The sequence below is a fragment of the Chionomys nivalis genome, chromosome 15, assembly GCF_950005125.1.
Source record: "Chionomys nivalis chromosome 15, mChiNiv1.1, whole genome shotgun sequence".
NCBI lineage: Eukaryota > Metazoa > Chordata > Mammalia > Rodentia > Cricetidae > Chionomys > Chionomys nivalis.
In genome coordinates this window covers 22423724-22450409 of record NC_080100.1, presented here as the reverse complement: position 1 = coordinate 22450409, position 26686 = coordinate 22423724, and the positions used below count along the sequence as shown (strand labels likewise).

The following is a 26686-nucleotide window of genomic DNA, read 5'->3' as shown; positions in this document are numbered from 1 at the left end:
TGACTCCTCCTCCTTCCCGGGGAAGGTGTGATTCAAATCCCCGGAGCCCCCTCAAGTATTGACAAGCTGCTGCTCAGTGTTGCTTGCTGGGAAATAAGGAAAGACATTTGACACCAAGCCTCATCTTGGCTCCTGAGAGAACTATCATCTCTGAGGTCACTCGACTTAAAGGGCATTTTTATTATTCTTTTGACAAGTCTTAGTAGAAGACGACCCTTGATCATGCAAAACGGATCCGGGGGAAATCAGAAAATTTCTTGTCCACCTCTTCTCTGCATTCCGACTCCCCAACTACCTCTGTCGCCTTGTAGAATTGGCAGGCGCTGGACCTTTTGCATGCTGGAGAAAATCTCTGTTTTGCCTCCAGCAAGGAACATGCATGTTGCAACACTGACTCCTCCTCTAGTGAAGAAAGAGTGAACAAGTGCACCGAGTTGAGCTTCTTCGCAGAGACACGCGGCTGGCGACTGCGGGAGCAGAGGCTAAAATCCCCAGACGCCGGGTCTTCTGGGCTGGGCTTTCCCCGCCTTCCTGTTCAGTCTTACTCGCTCTTCTCCTGCCTTCTGGATTTTTACCCAGGGCTCAGGAAACTGCTTCACCTGCAGCAATAAAGCTCACGTCCATTGCAGGAAGTGCGCACCGCCTGGTATGGCAGACTTTTCTCCCCAGCAAAAGTGAGTACCTAGGTTAGACACGGCTGCGCGCGGCCAGGGGTGGCGCGGGCGGGCACTCTCTAGGATCGCGGGTTCGAGGCTGCTTGTGGGAGAGGAGCAGTTGGCTGCAGGCGCCGATAGCTTGGGGAAATGTCAGGCAGCAGCAGGAAATCTCATCCCCTGCTGTGACCATGCTTAAAGTCAAATCTTGATGTCCCTCTGTAGAAAAGCTAAATATATGCCAAGGTACTTGACCACGCACCCTAGCCTTTACAACTGTGCTGGGCATATTTTAAAATATATTTTCAAGTGAGCCCTTGAAAACGGGTGCAGCGTGAGTGTGGGTTACTGGGGTTGCAGGTGGTTTGTGTCAAAATGAAAAGCTAGGGAGAAAGCAGGGAGGTGGAAAGGGATCAGACATGGGACGCAATGGCAGCTAACTTGGGCTGTCTCCTTTGGACAACACAAATGGGTGCCGGGTAGCGACACTGAGTTACCTGCGTCCCCGACTCCTTCTCCGCCCCCGCCCCCGCCCCCGCGCCACCACCCCCAAAGGCTGCTAAGTAGTGGCAGGGACGTGTCTCCCAGTCTTAACCTGCTGGCCGGGAACTAGGAATTCAAGCCCGGGAGGTAGAAGCAAGGACACACTGCTGAAGCAGAGTGCTGGCACCCTGGGAGAAAAGAAGGGGGCTCGACTCCAGGAGCCCAGATCCGGACTGCTGAGGTAGGGGAAAGCCAGGGCTGTAGTTTGGCTTTTTGAGTAGAAAAATATCCTGTTAGTGACCTCTACCTGTGTGGTTGAGAAGCAACGCATGTTTCCCTAATAACCGAGGACTTGGTGTTTTCTGTGTCTGAAACTGAAAATGCTTGCAGCCTGCTATTAATCTCACGAGGGTGGGAGCATCCTTTAATCTTCATTCATGGAATTGGCTGGAAAAGATTTCCCACCTGAGTGTCTTGACCAATCCCCTCTCTGCCTCTGTTAGACTACAACCTTGGGTGTTTACCTTCTCCTGGCCTCAGTTTACTCTACAAAATTTAGGGAAGTTGCTCATGCTTTATGTAAGTTCTTCATGGAATAGAGGAGCTGAACAGTGCAGGAAACAGGAAAATTTCAGACATTTTACCCCCGTGGCTTTTTTCAGAGTAAGGGTCCTTTTCAGAATTGATTGAGTCATGTCCCCAGGGTGGATACTCTTTTTAGGAAACAGGCGAAGAATTTTGCCCAAACACTCCTTGTTGGCCATGCCTGAAAACCCCTTGTCTTTAAGGATGCTGCATCAGGACCCATCCAGACAAGCTTTTGCTGGTGGCCGCGCTGGCTATGAGAATAAGTGGTCGTGTTGACAGAGTCTGAGGCACTGCTGGGAGAGACAGTCCTCCTTGCTAGGGTGCTCAGACAGTGTGTGTCCTCAATGGCTTCATCAGTCTATGAGCTTCCAGGGGACCCCTCCTCTCAACTCTTAATGCCTTACCCTAGAGCAGTGCTTCTCAATCTTCCTGACCCTGCAACCCTTTGATACAGTTCCTGGTGTTGCGGTGATCCTCCAAGCATGAGAATTCTTTTCATTACTACTTTATAACTGTAATTTTGCTACTCTTATGAATTGTCATGTCAATATACGCAACCCCCGTGGAAGAGTCATTTGACCGCACAATGAGAACCAGTGCCCTAGAGGTTTCTGTCCACAAATAGCCCTGGAAAGCGGCCTGCAGAGGGTCAGTGTCCACAGGAACCAATGTCCTTCAGGTCAGTCGGTTGACTGTCAGAGAGTGGGCCAAGGCTGTGCTTGGAGACAAAGCTTGCTCTACTCCCCCAAACACAGTGTGGCTAAGTGATAGTATTCCTTTGGGCATATGTACTTTGTCTTTAAAAGGTAGATGGTCTTGACATCTTGTAGAAATGACAATGCCAACAGCACAGGGGCTGTAGAGCAGAAAGCACGTGGCATTGGAGCCCGAGAGCTTCCATGGGAGCCTGCACTTCAGCACATTATAGCTACTCTTCAGCAAGGCACTGAATTTCTCTGAGTCTCACTTTTCCTGATCCAAGATGGGGAATATTTCTGCTTTTCTTGTGTGGTTGTTGAGGAAATGGATATACTATTTATATCATGCCTGACCTCTGCTCAGCCATCAACTCTTCTCCTGTATTTTACTGTGACATTGTGAGTGCCCACTAGTCTGTGTCTTAGAGCAGCTGTCTCTCCTGTGAGGCTTGTGTTACCAGAAGAAAGGGAGAAACCAGCTCATTAGTCTCGAAGATGAGAGAGGAGTTCAAAATCCAGGGTCAAGTTTATTGTCTCAACTGTGCTATGTCAAGCAGAACTCTGTGTATTGGCAACAAATAAAATACTTGCAGATTGGCATGGATTCTCAGACTTTCTCTCAGTTCCTTTCTGGCCTATAACTTTGCATACAAAATAGTTATCTGTGCCTACAGCTACAAGCAGTTGAATATGAAACCAGAAAAGTCCCCTCATGCATCTCGAAATACATTACAAGTTGTTTTCATAGAAATAAATGTCTCCATTGCTATCTTTCTTTTTTTTTTCTTTTTGTTTTTTTGAGACAGGGTTTCTCCATAGCTTTGAAGCCTGTCCTGGAACTAGCTTTTGTAGACCAGGCTGGCCTTGCACTCACAGAGATCCACCTGCCTCTGCCTCCCAAGTGCTGGGATTAAAGGCGTGCGCCACCACAGCCTGGCTCCATTGCTATCTTTCATTGCTTGGTACAAGTTAAGATTTCAAATCAACTTAGAAGCTCCCCTACTTGACCTCTCAGGTTCAAGTAGGAAAAAAAAATATCAAACCTTAAAGAGAAGGAAATTACACACTCACAAAGTAGGAAAGGTCGATGATCAGCGTGTTCTTTGAAGTACTTGGGTGCAAAGATGGTGACATTGATACCATTCACTGAGCCTTTAGAGGGCAGGGTGGTGAATACTTCCGTACACCTCACCTAATTCGCAATGAAAATTTGAGGGTATGAATTATCATGTAAAGTTTTACGGGTAAGGAAAATGAGGGGTAGAAGCATGTACCCAGTTTGTCCAGCCCACACAGCTTGGAGTAGAAGCCTAGGTCTGTGTGACTTGGTCATCCATTCTTTTTCCATTAGCCAGTGCTGCCAGCCTTCCCAATATCAGAACATTGCACCATGTCAACTGGACTTGGATCGTTCTCAAGGGCAGGGCTGACCACATGTGGCAGATAACTCTAAGTGGGGGGAACAGAACTTGTGGCACATATTAACCTGTAGCGACAACAAACCACTTGTGGAGAGTAGTCCTCCTGACTCTTACCACACTCAGCTGGCGCATTTCAGAAAAGTGATAGTGTCAGCAGATAGAGCTGGGGCTGGTTGGCTGTCACTCACATTCTAGGCAGTCCTTTCAAGTTCAAAGAACTCTGGGGTTTTCATTTCCTACTAGGTTTTATATCAAGACCCTCTTTGCCTTTGCTTCCTGTGTTCAGAATTCATCCATTTATTTATTCACCTGCGCTCCTCTGTGTGTTGAGTAGTTGCTTGCACAATGGAGAAAAAAAAAGTGGAAATCTAGCTAGCTTCTGTGGAGCTTCCATGTAAGGAAAAATGGTAGTTTGCAGGGAGATGAAGAAATGCATAGAAATCATTCAAGGTCTGGGAAGATGGCCTCAAGGATAAAAACACTTGTCATGAAAGCCTGGAGACCTGAGTTGTATCAATGGAACCCATGAAATGTAGAGGAAAAAGCCAACTCCCAAAAGTTGCTCTCTGACCTCCACATAAATACTGTGGCATTACATACACATATGCGTATGTGATCCTTAAACACAAATAATAAAAATAAATCTATTTTAAAGACCATTCCAGATACTGATAAATTTTATGAAGAAAATACACAGATTATAAAGTCATTTCCGGTTTTAGAGTACTTGAAGTGAGAATATGCTCAATATGTAAAACACCCTATATTTTAAATACCTGGCACCCCATAAACAAAAAGCAAATTTGCTTCTAGTTTTAGTTTGTATATCAAAATGGTAACATTTTAGGTGAACCGGTTTAAGTGAAAATGGATCAGTTTTACCTAGTAGCTTTAATTTGTTTTAATGTTCCTTAATAGCAAGTTTAGATGACATTACCTAATGGCTTACATTACATTTGTATGGAATAGCACTACTTAAGACTGATAACTTGACAAAGATATAGTAGGAATTTCCTCCCCTCCCCCTTTCTCCTGGACATCTATTTTTTTTCTCTATGCTTGGCTAATACTCTTCTCAGGTCTACCACGAATTCAGTTATTTGAATTAGAGAGTTGAAAAGACCCTCTCCCTACCTCTCATGCTGATTTTATGCACATGACGCAGTTAAAGCCAATCCCACCCTGTTGGTATGGGACTTAATGAAATTGACTCTGTGGTTACATTTGTCACCAGGATACAGTCCCTCATGTAGGGAAATCTCAAGAAGCTTTTCCACAAAACCCAGTGACCAAAGGCACATTCTAAAAATGTTGCCTTTACATTGCTTCCTAAGATAATACATTTGTATCTCTTAGCATTTCAGAAAGCCAAGGAGAAGAGAGCTAGGATTTCACATACGTGCGTAAAACTCCTTAAGTCATCTCCCATGGAGATAAGTGAGTTTTCCTTACTGTCCTCTTGATGAGAACAGCTTGAACAAGAAGCAACCCCAATCTCCGGAAGGACTGCTTCAGGAGTGTCACAAAAAGGCCAACTTTGGTGTCTTTCTTCACTGGCTAAAATAGCACTTAGGTATGTCATCGAAACAAAGATACAATATGTTCTTGTAGTCTTGTTTACTGAGAAGGGAAGAGCAGTTAGAATCTAGAAGGAGGGAGGGCTCTGACTTTGGAGATCAGGCATGCAGAGACTCAGTTTGTCTCTTCTGCCCGATTGTCCATTAGGCTCACTTATTTCTTCCAGTAATACTGTACAAGTTTAGAGTTGATAAGATAATGGCACAGAAAATGCTGAGGGAAGAATGTGCTCTAAAAAAAAAATCGCTTTTTTTATATCATTGATGGCCTGGGCCCTGCGGGGCTCTGTGTCCTCTTAGCAGGAGGTATTCTCTTCATATACAAAATGCTTTTTGGTGCATGCCAATAACATTGGTTTGCAACTGTTCATTTCCAGTGGAAATCTAACTCTGGGGAAAACAATTTTTAAAAAAGGATGACTAGAGTCAACTTAAGTAAAAAGTTCAGTTATCTTCAGCAGATCAGCATATATATGTGTGTGTGTGTGTGTGTGTGTGTATACATATATATGTACATGTGTTTATGTATGATTATATGTCTATTTATGATTATATATTTTATATAATTTTATATATTTACATATGATTACACACATATGTATATATAATCATCTTTTCATCCAAGAAGTCTATGCCCAACTTCAATCAGGCAAGGATCTGGAAGGACGGATTAATTCTCTAATAAGGAAAAGGTACATGAGCCTAATTGTCCAGTAGCAACCTAAGAGAACATTCCCGGGGTGTCACGTAGATGATAAAAGCAATTAGGCTTTGGGGATTCTGGAGGTCAGGATACATATTAATTCTAAATTCATTGCTAAGGCCTGGTGAAAGTTTAACACTGAGGATGAATCTAGACAAAAGGGGAAGAGAGAGGCCATCACCGAAGGGAACACGTGGAGATTGTTGACAATGGAAGCATCAGGAGGTGTTTGCTGACGTGGTAAAGAGCAGCAGGCCTAATGCAATGACTCTTAGAACAGAGCGTGATCTCAGAATTGCCTAGGAAGCGGAAGAACTACTAATGTCTCAGTCCTTTATCTGCAGCCTCTATCTAGTCAACCCAAGATTGGAATCTAGCTTTCAACAACCAGTGTTGGTTTATCTTGTTTTTGTTTGAATTCCCCAGAGTGTTCTAATGTGAGGCCAGAATTTGAATATCATCATCATAAAAAAATAAAGGAAACTCTTCTAAATGGCGTGAAACAGACAAACGAGGAATGTGGTCTTTGCTTTGTAGAAATTTTATCTACACATGTATTTATACATAGACTTCCAAATAACTGCCCACTATGATCCTATCTTCTTGGATGATGCCTCTCAAACGTCCTTTTGACTGACCCTTTCCGTTCTATGTGTGCTTTGACCCAGAGTCAGGTCTAGCGTGTGTGGGCAATTGGTAGGTTAAGGCTGTCTTTAATCACCAGGATTTGCAGTTACTTCAAGGGGCTTTATTATCATGCCTACTGGTGTCCACAGTGGTTATTCCATGACCATAGGTAACTCTCTCATGCCTCCAATCGTACAAATTGAGAAATGGATGCTAAAGACTTGACCTGAGCAGGATGCTGGCTGGGACAGAGGTGACAGAGATTAAAGTCCTCAGCTACGGAATTCTCTGTATTGTTTTAGGTTCCAAAGTGAGTCTGCTCAGCCTCCTGTTAGTGACAGAGGTATTTGTTTCTAGCGGTATCATTTCTTACATGAATGAATTTGCATTCCGCATGGGTGAGTAAGGATTACAAACCTCCTTTAGCCGGCAGAAGTGGGACACTACGGGCATTAGCTGCCAGAAGGCAGCCTGACAGCAGTCCCATGAGACGTGGGTCATTACTCAAGTGACACTTGGTCATACCCACATATAATTCAAAACTCTTGCTGTGGGAAGCGAGGGCTCTGGCTGTATTCTTGCTGCCTCTGGTGACTGACATCCTTTCTGATCTCTCCTGTTGCTCCTTGAGAAGATAAGGATTACTTATTATACAACAGAGAGAATGAGAGAGAAAGAATGTCCATGTTTTTACAGTTGTGTCTTTAAATTATTTGTTTTATTTATTCTTACATTTTTATAGATTTACTTATTTCCTTTTATGTCTATGAGTGTTTTGTTTGAATGTTTGTGCATGTAGTACATGCCTGTTGGTGCCCAAAGAGATTGGGAAAGGGCATAGGGTCACCTGAAACTAGAGTTCTGGATGCTTATGAACCACCACATGAATGCTAGGAATTGAACCTGTGTCCTCTGCAAGAGCAGCAAGTGATCAACTGAGCCATTTCCTCAGCCCCAATTTTTATTTTGTTTTTTAAATAATCATGTAATGTATTAGATGTGGTTATGGTGTTTTCAAACAAACTACGTTTTAGTATAGTCTTCTCCTCCACTGATCCCCTACCCTTCTTCTCCGTGCAACCTTACCCCAATCTTTGTTCTACTTTTATGTCCTGTGTGTCCTGTTGCCCTTCCCCCAACACCTCCTGAACACCAGTTTTTATCATCTCTTAGTCTTTTTTCTAGTCTCTTAGGCTTTACCCATATTTATACCTATTTATAATACCTAAGATAGGTAGATAAATGAATACATTACAAAATAGGAGCCACATGTGAGTGAGAATGTGGGGTTTTTTTCTCTTCTTTTCTTTTTGAGTTTGATTCATCTTGTTTAGTATATTATTTTCCATATCCAACCATTTTCTCACAAATTTTATGCTTTTCCTTTTCTTTTCAGCTGAATAAAATTTCACAGCTTATTTGAACCACATTTTCCTTATCCATCTATCCACTAATGCGCATCTAGGCTGATTCTAATTCCCTGATGTTGTGAGTAGGGAAAAAAAATAGGGATCCACAACTCTCTCTGTGGAGACCTTTGGGTACATACCCAGGCATAGTCTAGCTGGGTTACATGGTAGTTATATTTTTAATTTTCTGAGAAATCTCCAAAACAATTAGTATACCCACCCAAGTACCCTCAACAGTATCTATCGTCAAATTTTCTGACAGTCGGCATATGACATAAAATAGGAGGTGAGGCGGTATCACCAGGTGGTTTTGTTTGCTTAAGACTGGGTCTGACTATGTAGTCCTGGCTGGCCTAGAACTCACAGAGATCTGCTTGCCCCCACTTCCTGAGTGCTGGAACTAAAGGCATGTCCAACCGTGCCCAACTCAAAGTAATTTTATTCTGCATTTTCCTAATGGTTAAAGATATCAAACACGTTTTGAATATGCATATTTGGGTTTATTCTTTTAAGAATGATATGCTCATTTCTTAGCCTATTTGTTGACTGACAAGTTGTTCTTGGGGGTTGCTTTTGTCTGCTTATTTTGTGTGTGTCTGATGTTTATTTTGCAGTTGTGTTTAAATTATAGCTGTTAGCCTTCTGGCAAAGTTTCTTTCTCATTCTGTAGGCTGTCTGGCTGCTCTTTGAGCTGCCCTTTTAAAGAGTTCCTTCTACAAGCTGGGTCTTTGCCAACGGTGAAACTAGCATTCCTTTTAGAGAATGGTAGACAAAAGCCAGCCTGTCAGAGGAGGGATGGCACTCTCTTTAGGGCAAGAAGGCAGGTCAATTCACATCGTTCTCAAATGGTTTTCTTTTTGCCTGTCTCCAAATCCATTACTAATGTAAGAACAACTGCCGAAAGCTTTAGCTATAGCAAAAAGCAAGCTCTAAACCCGTGGTTCTCAACACTGATTGCACAGGAGGATCATCTTGGGAGCCTTAAAAAATTACCCGTAGGCCCATTGAGTCAGATTCTGGGAATGGGGCCTGAGAGTCTGTATTTATTTATAGTTCTCCACGTGAGGATGACGTGCATTCCTAAGAACTGCTTCTCAGCAATAACCCAAATCTTAATTGCTTGTATCTATTTCTTTTATTGCTTGTTTTATGTCACATGACCCAGAAAGCCAAACCATGCTTTTCTTCTGGCAATTTCGTTATTCCACACTTGGACTTGTGTGATTTTCAGATCTTTAGAGTATGGTTTTCTTCTCCTTCTCTAAGCATATTTCAACCTCAAAGTCACCCCAAATCACCTTATGATTAGAAGTCTTTATATAAAACTTGAAAGCCAGATTTTCACAAAATTAATAATTATGAGATCAAATATAAAGGTTGAACTTGCCTGCTACCCATATATTGAATTTCTCAATTGCTGTGTTGATCTTTAGTTGACCACGACTTGCTTTCATGTCTCAGCCATTATCAGGTCAATTAGTTCCATTCTTAGCACACTCATGCCCTTATTAAACGTGTAATGTCAGTGATAGTTTCCATGGGCTGTCGTGGATAGACTTTTACCAGGTTAAGTTTGCCAAGAACTAACTAGGTTGTGTAATGACATCTCACACATGGGAAAAATCACTTGGGATGCAGAGACTACCTGAAACAGACTAGGCAAGAAGAATAATGAGTATTTGTTTGGAAATAATCAATATGGAAGAAGGGATGTGGAGAATAATCCTAAAACAAATTGGCCATAACCTAGCTGAGTCTGGGACTTCAACCTTCTCAAGAAGTTGTATTAATATCAAAGGGAGACCATGCTTTTACATTAGATTTGACAGAAAGTGAAAAGATGAAAAGTGATATGCCATTCTCATTTCTCTAGGTTTCTGTGTTTGCAAGGTTAGCAGTAAACACAGACACTGCTCAAGAGGTTTCAGGGAGATAGGTGGAGAGAGATCTGTTGCTCAGGAAGCAGTGGGAACACCCAACAGGTTAACTCACTTTTTTTCCATTTGTAGAGGTTCTATAGGGGCCCATGATGAGAGCTAGCAATGGAATAATGTTATTTGGGAGGAATTTATACTTCAGTGATAAAAGAACCTCCATCCACATTTAAAAATCAAAACAAAAACAAATGCTGAGAAGAAAAATAAGACGAAACACAGGAACTAAAGGATTATGAGTTCCACTTTCAAAGGGCCTGCATGCATGAGTTGCCCTCTCTCGCGATATGGGGATATGTATTCTCATTGCGAGATCAATGCCAAGAAGAAACCCTACAAAAAAAAAAAAAAAGACACTGAGAAAAAGATGGCTACAGGAAGAGGAAATAGCAAGAATATGGCATGTATAAGAAATAGAAAGGAGGCCAGTGTGAGTGGACCTCAGAGGGGCTGAGACAGGTATGGAAAGAGAAAGAAGTCCTGAGATCATGAGACAGAGTAAGGATTTCAATTGCTCTGAAGAAATCACTGGGAAGTTTCAAGTAGGGGAGGAATGAATTTTTAAGAAATATTTTTAATGTCAGTGGGGTGATGGACGAGGAACCAGAAACAAATCGACCATGGAATGCTGGACATATATATGTACAAGCAAAGGAAAGACTAGATTGTATTAAGGTAACAATGGTAAGAGTAGAAAGGTGTTGCATTGAATGTAGAATTCAGAAGTGGAAACAGCATAGCTTCCAGATGGCCAGGCTGTGCTAACAAACTTTAATCCTGTCTGGCACAACTGCCCCTGCCCTATTCCAAGTACAGTCATTGGATTTGAACTAAAAATCCAGTAGCCTATAGTGTTACTTAGAAATATTAGTAATTGGGGGCTTCGCTTATTTAACCACAAAAAAATAAATTCTATCCAAGCAGAAGTTTCTGTTTGCTGCCTGTTACCTTCTGACCATAAAAATTCCATCCTGTGTCAAGACTGATCTCATAGGATTTGTGTTTTTGATGACTGATCCTGGTTGAGTGCTCGAATGGTCATGGTCAGGCTGTTTATCTTTTCTGAGCGTTTTTAATATCAGCTATATGTACTAACTCCTTCTTGGCTTTATTGCTTTATGCAGTTGGTCAGTTTCTCCATATAAATGTAACACTTTGATGACAAGTATTTAATGAGCCTTTACTATATGCAAGAATGTCCTGAGAATTTTATATTTTAATTAATTCAATCATCTCAACCACCTTTATGATAATTGGATCCAATTATACGGATAACTGAATAATCTTGTTGTGGTTTTACAGATGAGGAAATGAGACATAGTAAAGGGACTTTAATCATTTGCCCCAAGTTCACAGAATTGTCAGCTGACAAAGCCAGGATTTGAACTGAGCCTGACTGCAAAGTTCTGGGTCTCAGCCACTCTGCTGGGCCTTTGGCATCCAGTTCTCTTTTACTCTTTCCAAGTGAAGCTGTCACCATGGCATGACTTCTTCCTGCAGGCCACTCTTCACCTGGCAGGGTTTACAGGGATGGGACAGAACAGCTCCTCCCCCAGGAGGACTCCTATCTAACCCACCTGCCATCGACCAAGACAGAAGCATACAGTCCTTCACCTAGGTCTGGACACAGTTACCAATCCCAGCGGCCTGTTGCTACACACCTTCCTGTCCAGGTCCTTCTGCCCATTATTCATAATTCCTGCATCATTTCCACCTGCAACCTCAGGCATATTTCTTTAATCAAAAAAAAAATTACCTAACAAGCCATGCAATCTTTATCTAGTTACTCCCTAGGGCCTGTGAAAATTTTCAAAACAAAACAAAACAGAAAAGGTTATTAATTATTTTGTCATCACAATGTTTGTTTTAAAAATAGTCAAGGTTTTTCTCCAGAGTTTTATGTGGGGAGAGAACGCAAGCTCAGGACCAGCAGTAGCTTCCCTCTCTATTCTTGACTTTCCACTGTGTGTCTGCTGCTAGAGAATTCTGCTCTCAAATGACTCGACTTCCCACTAACAGCCTGAACGTGGCAAGCCTTTCCCTCTTCCTGATGATGCTAAGAATTGATTTGCAGAATTGAGGTCTATGCAAATCTATTAAGATCTCTTCAATCTACATAATACATGCTTCAGCAATGGCCGTAAGGTAGTAATTATAATGGTTCATCTTCTATGCAGTAAGCTTAAGCTTGATAAATGTTTTAATTAAAAATGATACAATCTTTTCTTTTGCTCCAACTGCCACAGGGTGTGGTTTTCAATAGAGACTGATATGCATTATTGGGATTGTTAATTTTAATCAAATCATCAATCTGTTCATTCATCTGTTTGTTTGATTTTTTCAGTAAAAGTGTTATTAAAATGTTATACAACACACATCACGTATTTCTCATAATTGAATTAAGTTTCAGATTCAAAACTGCAAAAGAAAAAGGAAACTATGCTCGTCATTAAGTTTTGAAGGTTTCCCTGGCAGCATCACTTGATTAAAAGTTAAAAGCCATTTCAAATATTGACTATTCTCCAAATAGTTCAAAATATTCTAAAGGGCTTAATTATTTAAAAATTTAGCTTCAAGTCATTAATGTAAGTTCTTTACGTACTGGAACACTTGTATTAAATATATCAAGTGTAGCTGTGCCCTCGGATAGCACCCAGTCATTCAGGGGTCAAGGCAACATGGCGGCAATTAGAGGAGGATGGAATTAATCCCATCACTTTGATCAGAATTAGATTTGATGCATTATGTCTCTCAGAACTTTCTGATTTGGCTTTTCAGGTGACTTCATTAACATCATACCAGAGTTTGTATCTGTGACTTTTAATGTTTTATTTTTGCTCATGATTAGGACTAAAGTGGCAAAAAATATGCATAAAGACTCTTCAGCCTTTCCAAAAATTTCAGAAATCCACGTGTAAGAATATGGATCAGTTCCTCTGAATAAGTCTTCTGTCTTCTAGGATGCTTTGACTCCATCAAGTCAAAAACTACTGCCCCTGTTGACACTAACTATTAGGGTTCTGAGTCTTCCTCACTCTGGAGTTTCATTTCTAAACTCAAACGGATTACTCAGTGTGCTTACTTAGGATAAACTGATGCATTTTCAAAGATGTATGGAGGAAGAGATGAAATTAAATAGCCCACCTCCATATTGGTTGGTATGTTCTATCAAGAGTAGGTTTATAAATAATTCAGGTAGAATTTGTTAAGTAACCAGGAGAGTCCTGGGTTATAAGCCTGCTATGACTTGATCTTTTTCAGGGACTTGAGTTATTATTATTTATATTTCCTTTTGGTTTATTTATATATGTTATTATTATAGTTCCTTTCACTGTGAGCTATAGATCATCACAGACTTTGGAGACCCCTTAGTAGAAAAGGATCATATGGAATGTATATTCAGAGTGCTGTATAGGGTTGAAAAGTCAGTCAGTGGAATTAACTACCTATTAAGACATGGAGGAAGAATGAGAGAAGGCAAACACTGCCCTACAGGAAAATCTTAATTACATTGTTTATACCCATGGTGCTTCTTCATTACCTTTATCTATCCTGTGCCAATCATATGCTTCTTGGTCGACACCACTACACTTTGACAAACCCAAGAGCAGGAACATCATGGTTTCTCCTTTGTAAACTACCCCAAAGCCCACTGTTTCCTTAGAGCCTCAATACTCATTAATGGTAAAACTTACTAAACATTTCAAGCCACCACAAGTTACAGGCAATTAGGAAGCAAATCGATGTCTATGTGTCTGAAAGAAATGAAAACTGACCGTGTAGAGGTGTAGGTTCTAAGACAATAAGACAGAAAACTGTCTTTCCTGTTGACCTCCATCCCATGTTGTATGTGACCATCAGACACTAATGACCAGTTGATAGTATGCATATCTTCGTTAAAAAAGATTCTTTAAGAATCACTTTGGGTTTAATATGAGGCCTAAAGAATAAACTTACCTGCTTATCTCAACCCACCTCCACTATCTTCACTCTCTATTCTAAAAAGAAATTCTTTTTTCTTCTACTTAACTCCACTGGGGGGAGGGCTCCACAGAAGCCCCCAATTCCTTTTTGTTTAGTTTTCTGTACATTTTTTGTCTGCTTTCCTCTTGAAAATGCCTCCCTTTTCTGAACTGCATGTTCCTAAGAATGTGCCAAAAAAAACCTATAAACCATGCAGGGCAAGAAGGAAATGCTCCTGGCATGTTCATGTCCTCGGCAGTGGAACTACCTAATATATACTAGGAAGTTTTCCTAGCAGCCATAAGGAGAAACATGTTAAAGTCAGTGAAACCTCCCATCATCCCTTGCAGTAGTTTTTCTAATATACTCATAAAATATAGTTGTGATAAAGCCTTCTTAGTATCCAACTGAGTTAAGAATAAACCCTCCATATAGAGCCCTTATTTCTAATTCTGCATAGCAAAGAGCTAGACTTTTCCAAGGACTCAGAACTGACTGTGTATGAGAGACTCATTTGCACATCTTGCAATAGAAACCATTTGCTAGAACCAGACAGACGGCCACTATCTCAGCACTAAACTTTAAGGGATGAAGTTATGGAACAGGTTAGTGACCCATAGAAAAGTTTCTACATTCCTTTTGAACCTTGGGCTCATTATTTGTGAAAAGTGAACAAGCCCATGCTTGCATATCAGGACAGTTTTGAGGGTGGAGTAACTTGTGATCCTCTGCCATTGACTCGCCATGAGTCCACCTCCGACCCCTGTGGTTTTAGCTCTCTGCCCCACTTGGAAGAAAGACCCTGGAATGAAGACCCACAGTTTGGTGGTTTGGTGCTTTGTCCACACAACCACAGAAAGCACACTTTCAAGGCCATTGTTCTTGCTAAATATTTATCTAGAGAACAACATTATGAGTCTTTGGAGTCCAAATCTGATAAGCATGCAGGAAAACTCCTCAAGAGAGATGGGCAAGAAGATTACCTCTATGTAACGTCTCCATTTGCCCTACATTTGATGCCAACAGGCAAATCAGAGCTGGTTAGGCAGTGTCCAATTCCCAGAAAATTGAAGGCAGAAGCACCTGTTCTTCCTCTGGTAAAGCCAGGCAGATGTAAAAATCTCAGAAATACAGCGGAGCCACTAGCAAGAGGCACGGTTAAAACGGCTGGGAAAATCTACTGCTGGTGAAAGCGAAGCTGGCCACTGGAGTGGGAGAGCCTGTTAGACTGGCCTCGGACTGGACAAAGGCCTGCGTGGCCAAAGGCAAGACTGGGCTCATAGAAACTGAGCCTGGGGCACTGAGGACTGAAAACTCACCTAACAAGGCAGATCTGTTTCCATTTGTGAGAGACGGAATGATTTGGGGATTGTGACTCACTAAACCATCCAGAAGGCCAAACAATTGTGAAGAGAGACACTTGGATTCCTCTGGCTACATGGAGGGGCCCTCAGTCTTGTATGGTGTATACCGCTAGTTGAGGGTGGTCGTGCAAAAAGATACAGGTTCGGGTGCCTGTCGTTGCGGTTTATCATTGGTACTTCTCAGGTCTATCTAATTCCTTAAACATTTTGTGTGTGTTGATGTAGAATACTTTTATTTGTGGAAATAAAGTATATGACAATAATCCAATAGCGAAAAGTTACAAGAAAATTAAAACACGGACTGTAACAGTAGTAACATGAGCCATATATCTTGTGTTACACTGTTGGAGTGGGAATCCAAAACCACAGGGAAGGCTTTGGAATCTAAGGCATAGGCCAGAGTAATAACGTCAAATGCTGTGAGTTTCTTTTGGAGTAATACTTTATACATGGACTGAGGCAGTCATCAACCGAAACATAAAGCAGACGTTGGCATTCTCGCCACGTAGATGCTGTATGTAAGACTGCAGCAAATGCATGTTCAAGTGTAAACAACTTCCCTTCACAGCAGTACTCCATGGAAACCGCATCTGAAAAATGGCCTTAATTCACCCTTTCCAACTCATCTTCCCTCAGAAGCAAAGAGTGTGACTATTATACAGTGGTGGATAGCAAAGACATTCTTGTATCGTCAAGCATTAAGTTTCTCGAAGAATCTTGCCTCTGTGTAAGTAGGAACCTGATACTGAGACTTTCTACGCCTGAATGTATCCAACCAATAGCAAGCGTTCATTGGGAATGGAAGGATGACACTGGCTCTTTCTAGAAGTGTCTAAAGATTGAATCCCTGTCAAATATCATACTTGATACTGACCGCTGAGTCGCAGCTCCATTCATGAAGAGTTTAATAATAGTATTTAAAATTTTAAGTCTTAATAATGAACACTGTTCATTACTGTGACTTTTCTTTTCTTTTCAGTGCCCGGTTTCAAACCCAAGAAGACCGTATTATGGTAGACGATTTCTCTAATCGCGACGTCTACCCTGCACACTGTTGTGGCCTTTGTCCTGTTGGTCCTGTCAGGAAATTAAAAATTTTCTAGAGAATTTGATATCTCAGTAAACATGAAAGTAGAAGTTTCACCCTCAAAAAGCATAACTCCTTCTAATTAATATCAATCTGTGAAGGATAACGCTGGTAGGTTAGGAAATAGCTTTCTCCCCTATCCTCCTATAACAATGGAATCTATATTCTGAGCAGTACTATTAGACCAAGTTTCTGGGAATTCACCCATGAGTGAACATTCTTGGGGAATCCATGCTCTATTACGCATGCAGGGAACCAGAATGACTCAGCAGGATAGTGGTTTCCTTAATCCTTTGCTGCTACGTAGCTGTTAGGCAGTACAACTGTCATGGTTATCAAAATATGTCATAATACATGCGTACAAACTGATCATGTGTTAGCAAGCTTTTCTGTGAAAAAAAACTCAAATGTACGGGTTAATGTCACTATTTCTGAAGCCTGGTTTCCATGTCTTTGTGAGCAAAGCATTTCTAGGATGGTTACCACACAGGAAAGAATAGCATGTTGATCTAGACACCTGAAGCCCTGTGTTCTGATTCCATCTAAGTTTATGATGTCCCTTAGTACTTCTGAGTTTCAATCACCAATAATTCACTGATCCTGATTAGATGGGAAGCCCAGAATTGAAAAGAGCGAAAGCTAGCCAGAAAACTTGCTGACTCGTTGTCTTCCTGAACTTCACAAAGTATCATTAACTTTACTACAAAATCTGCAAAGAAAAAAAAAACCTGCAAAGATGAGATGACATGACTAGCAAATGTCTTTATCTTCATAAGATTATCCAAAGTTGCTCCTCTGGCCAACATTCTACATCCACCAACAAGTGATGTCCAGAGAATTTCTTTCATACTTATCATGAATCTAAAATATTAAGGATGCTCCTTATCTTCCCTAGACTGGAATATTTACATTTTATGTAAGAAATAATAATTTATTTTAGACTTTGTAGGTCATATGGCCTGCATCATGATCACTCAACTCGGCCCTTTTCATGCAAAAACAACCATAAACAATCACTGCATAAGTGAATGAGAGTGGCTCTGTTCTAATAAAACTTTATTATCAAAAATAATAAACAGAACCAGTGGACCTGTGGGCTGTTCAAGATTTTCTGAATCCCAAGAATCTATCTGAAGTCATATCTTGACTTATTAATCCTAAATTAATTCTAATATTCTAATATTTAGTCTACATTCATTGAATACTTTTCTATCATAAATAACCTTATCTAACCATTTAATTAATCAATTTGCACTTAACCACCATTAATAGGTCATGATTCTCTTGTCATATATGGATTTTGAGAAGTGTTTGTTTGCTCTATCCCTTTTTTTTTTTATCAATAACAAACATACCTTGAGATAGCAAGTATTTTCAATTAATTCTTTGTTGGACTGTATAACAGATCTCTCATTTTCATAACTCCAACGTACGTAATTTTTCATAATTGTAGTATTGAAAAATGTTTTATTTGAGCTGATCTTTTCTATTTACATGTCCAGCCCATGTTAGGATACCTGTATTTTTGGATACAGAATAGTTCTAATCTTCATGATTTGTCCTTAAATAAGCCTATTCACCCATCTTCTTTGTCACTTTATGCTTCTACCACTAAGTTTCATTAGACTTTGTGAGTCCTTACCTTATAACAACTAGACCAGAACTCTGTGTTGAAGGTTTGTCAGACCAGCTCTTCCTACTAACGGAGAGTTGTAAGCAACACTAAAGAAGCCAGAAGTGTAAAAGTGGAGTAGAATTGAGAAAGCGCAGAAGAGACAAATGGGCTACATGAAAAAGAAGACATTGTCTCTTATATAACGCCCTGAGCAGACTACTAATCTGATCATAATTTCTTTAAGTTTCGGTTGCGACCACAGTCTAGCTTTCTAGAGTGTCAAAAAGAATGAGAATAAAACCAACATCCTGCTTTGTCTGTAATGATCATGCAACAATTGAGAGGAAAGATCTCTGCTAATGGTTTGTCTCTGTTGGATTGTATGCCAAGAGTTTACACAAACCACATTCTTTCTGTGGGATGAGGAAATCTGGGACATATTTTAACATAATGGGCTGAATAAACTCTGTTACTTAGATCTTGGAAATTTTACTCTGCATTGGTTTCTTTTCCCTACCCTCCTGCCTGATCCAGTGGGAAAAGTTAATCTGCAGTAACTGAACTGGGTTATGGAAGGAATTATGCTTTCATTGAGAGTTTTGTGCATAATTTCAAATTAAAATTTATCATAGTCATTGTTGGGGACTATCCTGTAAAATCCATGAATCAAAACATTTCTCACACTTGTGGAAACTGTCCCAGATGCTGGAAAATTGCATATGAGCTGAGCGGTCTCTGACTGTACAGAGTCTATGAAATAGCAAAAAAAAAAAAAAAAAAAACAGACATCAATAATAGGCTCCCTGGAAAAGGATGTAGCTCAGTCATAGCTTGCCTAGAGTATGCAATCCCCACCCGGGACACACATACATGCATGCACGCATGCACACACATACACATGCACACGCAAACATGCACACACACACACCAAGTGCATTGTTAGATGTGGTTCGAACAACAAAAGAATAGCACATTGTTATCTCGTAGATCAACCCTAAGAGAGTGGTGAGAGGTCTGAGTTCAAAAAAAAGGAAAGAATTTTCTTAGTTACGTGAAAAGCACTTTCGTGGCATCACGGAAGTGGAAAGAACAGGCATGTATGTGGAAACAGCAAGAGAAGAAAAAGGGAGATGCCAGCACTGCCAGGTCACTGAGGGATGGGTAGGGATGTCACATGAACTGATGGCTGCTCTAGACAATGCTCTATGAGGTAAGCTTGAATGCCCATAAACTGGCAACAAGAAGGAGATTAGTAAGAAAGATGAATGGCACTGACAAACCTAGTATGTTGTTTATTATTTTAATTATTATTATTATTATTATTATTATTATTATATTTGAAAGTGATAGAAGCAAGCCCTTTGGACTATTGCACAGTTGAAATGGTTGTTTTAGGATAGTATGAAAATAAATGGTGTATCATACGGTATAATTGAACTCTTTGGAGAGTGTTTACATTTTGTATCTCTGGCATCTATTCAGAGTACAGAGGGGAAAAGGAGGCTTAATTATACTTTGTTTAGAAAATTCAGTAGAAATGGTCTTCCTTAATGTTTATGAGGCGTTCCATCGTAGGCATCTGAAGTCTCTGTGTCCTCCAGAACTGGTCAATTCTGAACAGCATGTACTGAGTGCTCTTTTGATCTTTGGAACTGTGTTTCTAGCTTTGACTACCTTTCTACACTTTTGCCTCGGGAAAAAATTCTTAATCTTTTCTTTCCCAAGACAGTTTGGTTTTGTTTGGTACTTTCAGGGAACGGAAGACAGTAATTTTATGTAAGCATAGATATGCTAGCATTCCAACAAATGACAAAGTGTGTCCCTGAATTTAGGGGAGGGTTAGAAGAATGGATTTCTATATTGACTTAAAATTGTGTGACCTCTTTTCCTGGCATTACAGGTCAAATATACACACATGCGTGCACACACGTGCACACACACACACACACACACACACACACACAATGGTATCACTCGTTATACCATTGCCCAGAAAAAGGATATCACATTTACTTAAGATAAAATATATTTTTCTTGTTAAAAAATAATTACTTTCAAAATTGATTAACTGTTCTTGCCAGTGTTCTCCTGTAGATGCACTCTGACATGGTTTTGAAGACTTGGAAAAGCATACCCATGTGTGCATATTGCTATTGCAATTATATTTGTGTGTGCCCAAAGCTAGATATATGGTCATACACACAGAGATATAAAATCTCACATTGACTACTTGATTGAGAGTGTGCTAAATCTACAGGTCATTTATAAAAACTAACATACATATCTAGTTAGCCCATCAAGAAATAGTGAGCATCTTTCTATTTGCATGAATCTTCTTTTACAATTCTTTTGAAAGCTTTATTGTTTTTAATCTTAGGTACTGCACAATTTTGCTAGAAGATATTATGTGTTCTTGTTAATATTGGTATTTCATTATAGATTAATTTTTCCCCATATCTTCTCTCTGGTACTATTGAACTGTGAAATATACATTAATTTGTGTTGTATATTTACTCTCTCGCTAACCACTGGTTATAAAGTATGTCTCATCTTAGGAAATTAATTTATGATATCTGTAAATAATGATGCTTTTCCATTCTCAGGATTGCATCTAGTTTTTATCTGATATTTAGATCATTGGTCTACATGGCAAATAATGATAATATTACTGTAATATTAAATAATGAAAATAGTGAATATCATTTCTAATATCAAATTCAAGAAGAATGCCTCTGGTGGAGAATTTTCAATGTTTTGAGGATACCAATTGTCATGAGTCAGACAGAGCTCTGAACTAAAGAACCTGACCCAACTGACATTAACCCACTGTTTCTAGAATGTATTTTGCTAGAGACATGTTTCCTGTCTTTCTAGATCAACTATAACACTCAAAACTATGGAAACGCAATTCACTTTTTTTTTTTCATTTTTGGAAAAAGAAAGTTTCTGTTTCCCAGTGTTTTCCTTTTCATCTGCCTCTTGCTATATGGACTACATTTTTGTGTAGTATAGGCTGCTTCTTTATTTTCCGACCACCCAGCAGCTCAGATCCGAAATAACCACACAGAAACTGTATTAATTAAATCACTGCTTGGCCTATTAGCTCTAGCTTCTTATCGGCTAGTTCTTACATCTTAATTTAACTCTTTTCCATTAACCTATGTATTGCCATGAGGCTGTGACTTACCAAGTAAAGTTTCAGCATCTGTCTCTGGTGGGGCTACATGGCCGCTCCCTGTCTCAGCCTTCTTCCTCCCAGCATTCAGTTTAGTTCCCCCCTGCCTCACTCTGTTATGCCCTGTTCTGCTATAGGCTTAAATAAATTTCTTTACTAATCAGTGATATTTACAGCATACAGAGAGGAATCCCACATCATTTTTTGTTTACAATTTTTCCAAAATTTTCTCTTATATCAATGAGTAGCTACTGTTAAGTTTTCAGAAAATCCCATGCTTGTCAAAATGAATGATGACTCTATATTTACTTAATCATCTTCTGTATGAAATGGTCTTTTTAAAATCATTTAATTAAAGATGAGAATTTTAATCCAATTTCAACTTTTTTCTCAGTATTTAAAATGATACTTTACATTTAAAATACTCCCAAGGTCCAATTGAAGAGCAGAAGGAAGGAGAATATGAGCAAGGAAGTCAGGACTGCTAGGGGTTGGTTCACTCCTTGAGACGCTGAGACAGTGTGCCTGATCTAATGGGAACTCACCAAAGCCAGTTAGACTGGGAGTGAATGAGTATGGGATCAAACTGGACCCTCTGAAGGTGGCTGACAACTGGGGCTGACTGAGAAGCCAATGATAATGTCACTGGGATTTGTCTTTACTGCATGTACTGGCTTTTTGGGATCCTATTCTATTTGGATGCATACCTTCCTAAGCCTGGATGGAGGGGGGAAGGCCTTGTACTTCCCACAGGGCAGGGTACCCTGCCCTCTCTTAGGACTGGAGGGGAAGAGGGCAGGGGGAGTGTGGGAGCAGGAGGAAAATGGGAGGAGGGGAGGAAGTGGAAATTTTGAATGGTATTAGTTATAAAGCAATAAAAATAAATTTTAAAAGGAAAGAAATAAAAATAAACTTTACATAGTGATGTTTTCACAGTGACCCACTCAACTCCCAGAACACTTTGTTTTATCTGACCTTTAATAAAACAAAGATGTTTGTCTCGATGTACCTGCTATAAGCTCATTTTTATTGATTTTGCACCGCATTTACTGAATCACTCATTTCACAGACTCATATTTCCATTATTATGATCTTGTTATATGTACTTTTAATTTTAAAAAATTTTAAGTGTTTTTAATTGACTACTGCCTCCATACATTTCCCCTTTCAAAACGAGTCATTAAGATCTGAATACTTCCTTTATAGAGTGACAGTTCCCTTGCGGTGCACATGTGTATACAGAGGAGATGCATGTACATTTCAATTAGTGTTGTTAAATGCTCTGTCTGGTGGGATTCAAATTCCTGCCTGTTTCCATTATTTGAGGAACTTTCCTCACCCCCACCCCCAGGCAGGCCCCCTACCTCAAACAACCGCTGACCTGATTCCTGTCCCCTTCAATTAGCTTTATCTGTTCTAACAAGTCCATCAGTGGAATCATACTTTATATGTCAGAATCCTTATGTTCATTTTTGCTTCTTTTTCCATGTTTTGAGACTTTTTCACGTGTGGCTTACATTCCTCCAGCTCACTCAGAGCTGGGTAGTAATCAATAAGTGTATTCTTCCCTTTTTCTTCTTTAAGAACTTCATATACCACATTTTGATCAATTCTCCCAGGTGTACACCCCTTCCCTACTTACCCAACTTTGTTTCTTCAAAGTCTATCAATTCCAAATTGTGCTGCTCTTTTATTGGGGGTGGAGCCTCCCACTCAAGCATGAACATCCTACCTGAGGGCACACCCTAAAGAAAATGGAGAGATGGGAAAATGATGTAACTACATTATGATCTCAAAAAAGAAATGGATATTCTTGAAATAGGGATTTCCCAACGAATTCTGATCGTATGGCTTTGTTTTTTTTTGTTGTTGTTGTTGTTTTTTTTTTATGATGAAAAAATAAGTGTTCTGAAAGCTTGTTGTACCACGGTAGAAACTTTTAGGCGGAAGGGAGGAAACTAACCCCATTCCCAGGAAGCTTTTATTTGCCAACTAAATAGTTCCTCAGCTAGAGTTGAGATTCCATGCCACTTCCCCTATCCATGCTGATTTTGTCTGGCTTGAGCCTGATTGGGTCATGTGTGTACAACAGTATAGTGGTATATGCTACTGTGAGTTCATATTTGCCACTGCCAGGCTGTGTCCACAATTTACTCTTCCCTTGTAACCATCCACCAACTCAAGCTCTTAGTATCTTTCCACCCCTTCTTCTGCCATCAGCCTTGAGCTTTGAGAGGAGGGAGTGTGATATAAAGGTGCCATTTAGCACAGAGTATTCTTCGGTCTCTTATCCTCTGCATGTTGGCCAGTTGGGGAGGAGTCTCTGTGTTCATCATCATGTGCTGCACAAAAGACACCTCTCTGATGAGGTTTGAGAGATGCACTGATCTCTAAGTACAGCAATAAGTCACTCGGAGTCAGTTAACACTATGCCCTTCAACAGAATAAGAGTGGTGTGTTCTTTCTGAGGACCTACAACATATCTAGCTATCAGTTTGTGGCCTGGATAAAAACAAGGTCAGGTATGGGTTCCATCTCGTGGAGCAGGTCTTAAATACAATCAGAGCTTGGTTACTCCCATAGTATTCATTCTGGTATTTCATAAGTGGGTACATCTTGCCAGGCAGGTTATTGTTATAGCTCTCAGGATTTACAACTGGGTGACAGTGATTATTACTTTTCTCCTGTAGGGTGCATAACACCTTCTAGAATCATTAAAACTAGCCAAGAAGTCTAAAGTTTTCAAGTTGCTTCCTGCTCCATGTTCTATGACTCAAGTATGTGGCATCTCTAGTAACAGGGTCTTACTTTTATGCTCTGGAGGGGTAACTAAAACCTTTGGCAATAACCAGCAATGTTTTGGGGTACATGGGACTTTGCTGGCCAACAATAGAAGTAACCAATCCATTTCTGACACAAAGATTCTTATTTGTCAGCCTCTGGTGTCTAATAGGGAAACACTGCCTAGCTATTGGCTATCTCCATTTAATCATCTTTATATGTATATATAGATTTAGGAATATTCTAGGGTTTCCATGTGACTTTTTCAAAAGGTCTTTATTGGTATTTATCCCTCATCTTACCCTCTCCTCTAACCTATCCCTATCCCATTTCATCCCCCTGCCATTACTGTGCTTCCCCCTGTGTAGTACCATGTTCTGTATTCTTGTGATGCCTCAAGTGTTCATACTTGGGGGCTATTATCAATAAAATCAACTTACTATTCTTACAGTTATGTGCATACTTTTGTTTCACTTGGGCAACCAGCAACAGATCAAATTCTGAAGTCACAAGATGCATGTTTAATTCTCAAGTAGCAACCAAACATTATGAACAAGGTTGTGCCATTCTGCCCTCTCACCAGCAGTGTCTGAGAGTTTCATCTGCATCCATTTGGTGTTCTTATCCTTCCATTCAGATGTCTTAGTAGGGACACAATGCTAACTCCTGGGATTACTGAGTCTCTTGGTTGCAAGTCTCTGTCAGCACTAAGTTATTTCTGTCACCCATTTTATGTGTCATCTATCTTGTATCCCATTTATTGCCTTTAGAGGGTATACTATTTCTGTGAGTGTCTGACTCCATTTCTTGTAGTGCCAATTTTGCTTCTTACTACCCTACATGTACATATTAAAATGACTCTTTCATCACACTTTTCATGTTATTTTCAAATTTCATTTTAAACTAGCCTTTGACCTATCCCTTTCCCTCCAAGAATACTCTTCCTGTCGTCATTCTATCTCCTAACAGTTACCTGTCCTTCCTCACAGCAGTCTCTACATTGTTTGAAGATGAGAGACACTTTCCGATGGTCAGATGACGGCTCAGCTCTCTCAGTTGCGCTTTTTCCACATCTGTGCTATTTATTTTTCATGCTTACTCATCCAGGAATGAAAAACCACTCTAGTTAGATCCAATATTTGCAAACATTTATCATGTGCAGTGTGTTCTTGAACCTCCTCAGTGTGTACCAAACCATAAGTTTTTCAGCACACAGCTGGAGGGCAGAATGACATGTTCTAGCTCAGTATCGGTTTCTGAGAGGATTGCCCACAAGGTGGCTTTCTGCATGGAGATACGATCTTCTTTTCCTCAGCCTATGCTCAAAGTAGAGGACTCAAACACTCATTGCCTTGGAATACCTGATTCGTAAGACTCTTCCTCTCCCTTCCCCACCTCCCATCCTTGCCATCTAAACTTGATAGATGCCTGCCTGCTCACTGTGCCAGTGCCCAGTTTCCTGACATTCAGATGCAATGTTTTCTAAAGGTTACCATTTTATGTGGATTTAGAAGGGATTCTCTGCTTGAAGTGGGCCTTATTAATCAAAAGGATAGCCAGAAACTTTTTAAGAAAGAGAAGAACCGTGATCTGAATTGGAGGAATCAAAAACACTTGACTTCTTTCTCTATCCGCAGCTCCTACTACATCCCACAGCAAAGAGTACTAATTGACTAATAATGCTGATCATTAACTCAGCGCCATGGATAATGTTAGCCATGACACATCTTCCAAGTTTCTGGCTATGAACTGACTGTGGAGTTTGGGTATTGTCTGGAATTTTTATACTCTCTCCTCCCTACTCTGTGTCTTGTAAGGTAGTCAAAAATAGGGACTTTACTCCAGAAACCTAATAAATGTCTTTTTAGATCTTAACCAGTTTCAGTATTTTTATTGTTCTACATATTTCTTCCATGAATCTCGGATAGTCTCTTCATTAAAAAAAAAAGTCTAAGTATGCATGAACAGCTAACATGCTACTTTATATACACAAATACATACTTAATGGCCTCTCAGCTTTTAGCGTTTTTGATGCGCTCCATTGGTATAGAATCACCCAGCCTATTGTGAGTAGTGCTAAGATTGGTCCTGGATTTTAGAAAGCAGACTGAGAAAACCACAAGAGCAAACCAGTCTGTAGCTTTCCTTCAGTCTCTCTTCAGTTCATGCTTCCAGGTTCCCGATTCTCATCCTGCCTTAACTTCCCTTTGTGGTTGGCTGTGATTGGGATACATAAGTGAAAAAAAAAAAAAAAAAAAAAAACCTTGATTCTTCAAATCACTTTTGGTCATGGTGTTTATCACGGCAATAGAAAGCAAACTAGAATATGTATATTGTTCTCCATCTCTTGAATTTATGTACTTTCTGTCTGCCAGTGAAGGTTTGATTCTGATTGCACACATTTATGATTGTAATGAGATTATTACTGTGAGGGTCTTTGAAGAGCACCACCAAACAGCCCAAATATTAAGCATGGGTCTTTGGCACATCTCTTAGGGCATCCTGTGAGCAAACACTACCAGGAAAGGGGCCCAGGTCATCATGAGATTTAAAACATAGTTAAATGTGTGTACCCTCACCTAACTGTGTATTATTCATAGCCTAGGGT

General features: G+C 40.1%; 1 protein-coding gene across 6 annotated transcripts in view; it reads left to right on the top strand.

Annotated features, from left to right (window-relative positions):
- Positions 1-461: 461 nt before the first annotated feature.
- Prlr (prolactin receptor) overlaps positions 462-26686 on the top strand; it is a 172767-nt gene continuing 146542 nt past the window's right edge. For 5 of the 6 annotated variants that reach the window (XM_057789685.1, XM_057789687.1, XM_057789686.1 and 2 more), the window contains exon 1: positions 462-674. The gene's annotated coding sequence lies outside the window, so the exon portion shown is untranslated. Of the gene's footprint in view, positions 675-1359; positions 1378-26686 lie in introns of those variants that run through there. The other variant, XM_057789683.1, reaches the window with a different exon arrangement.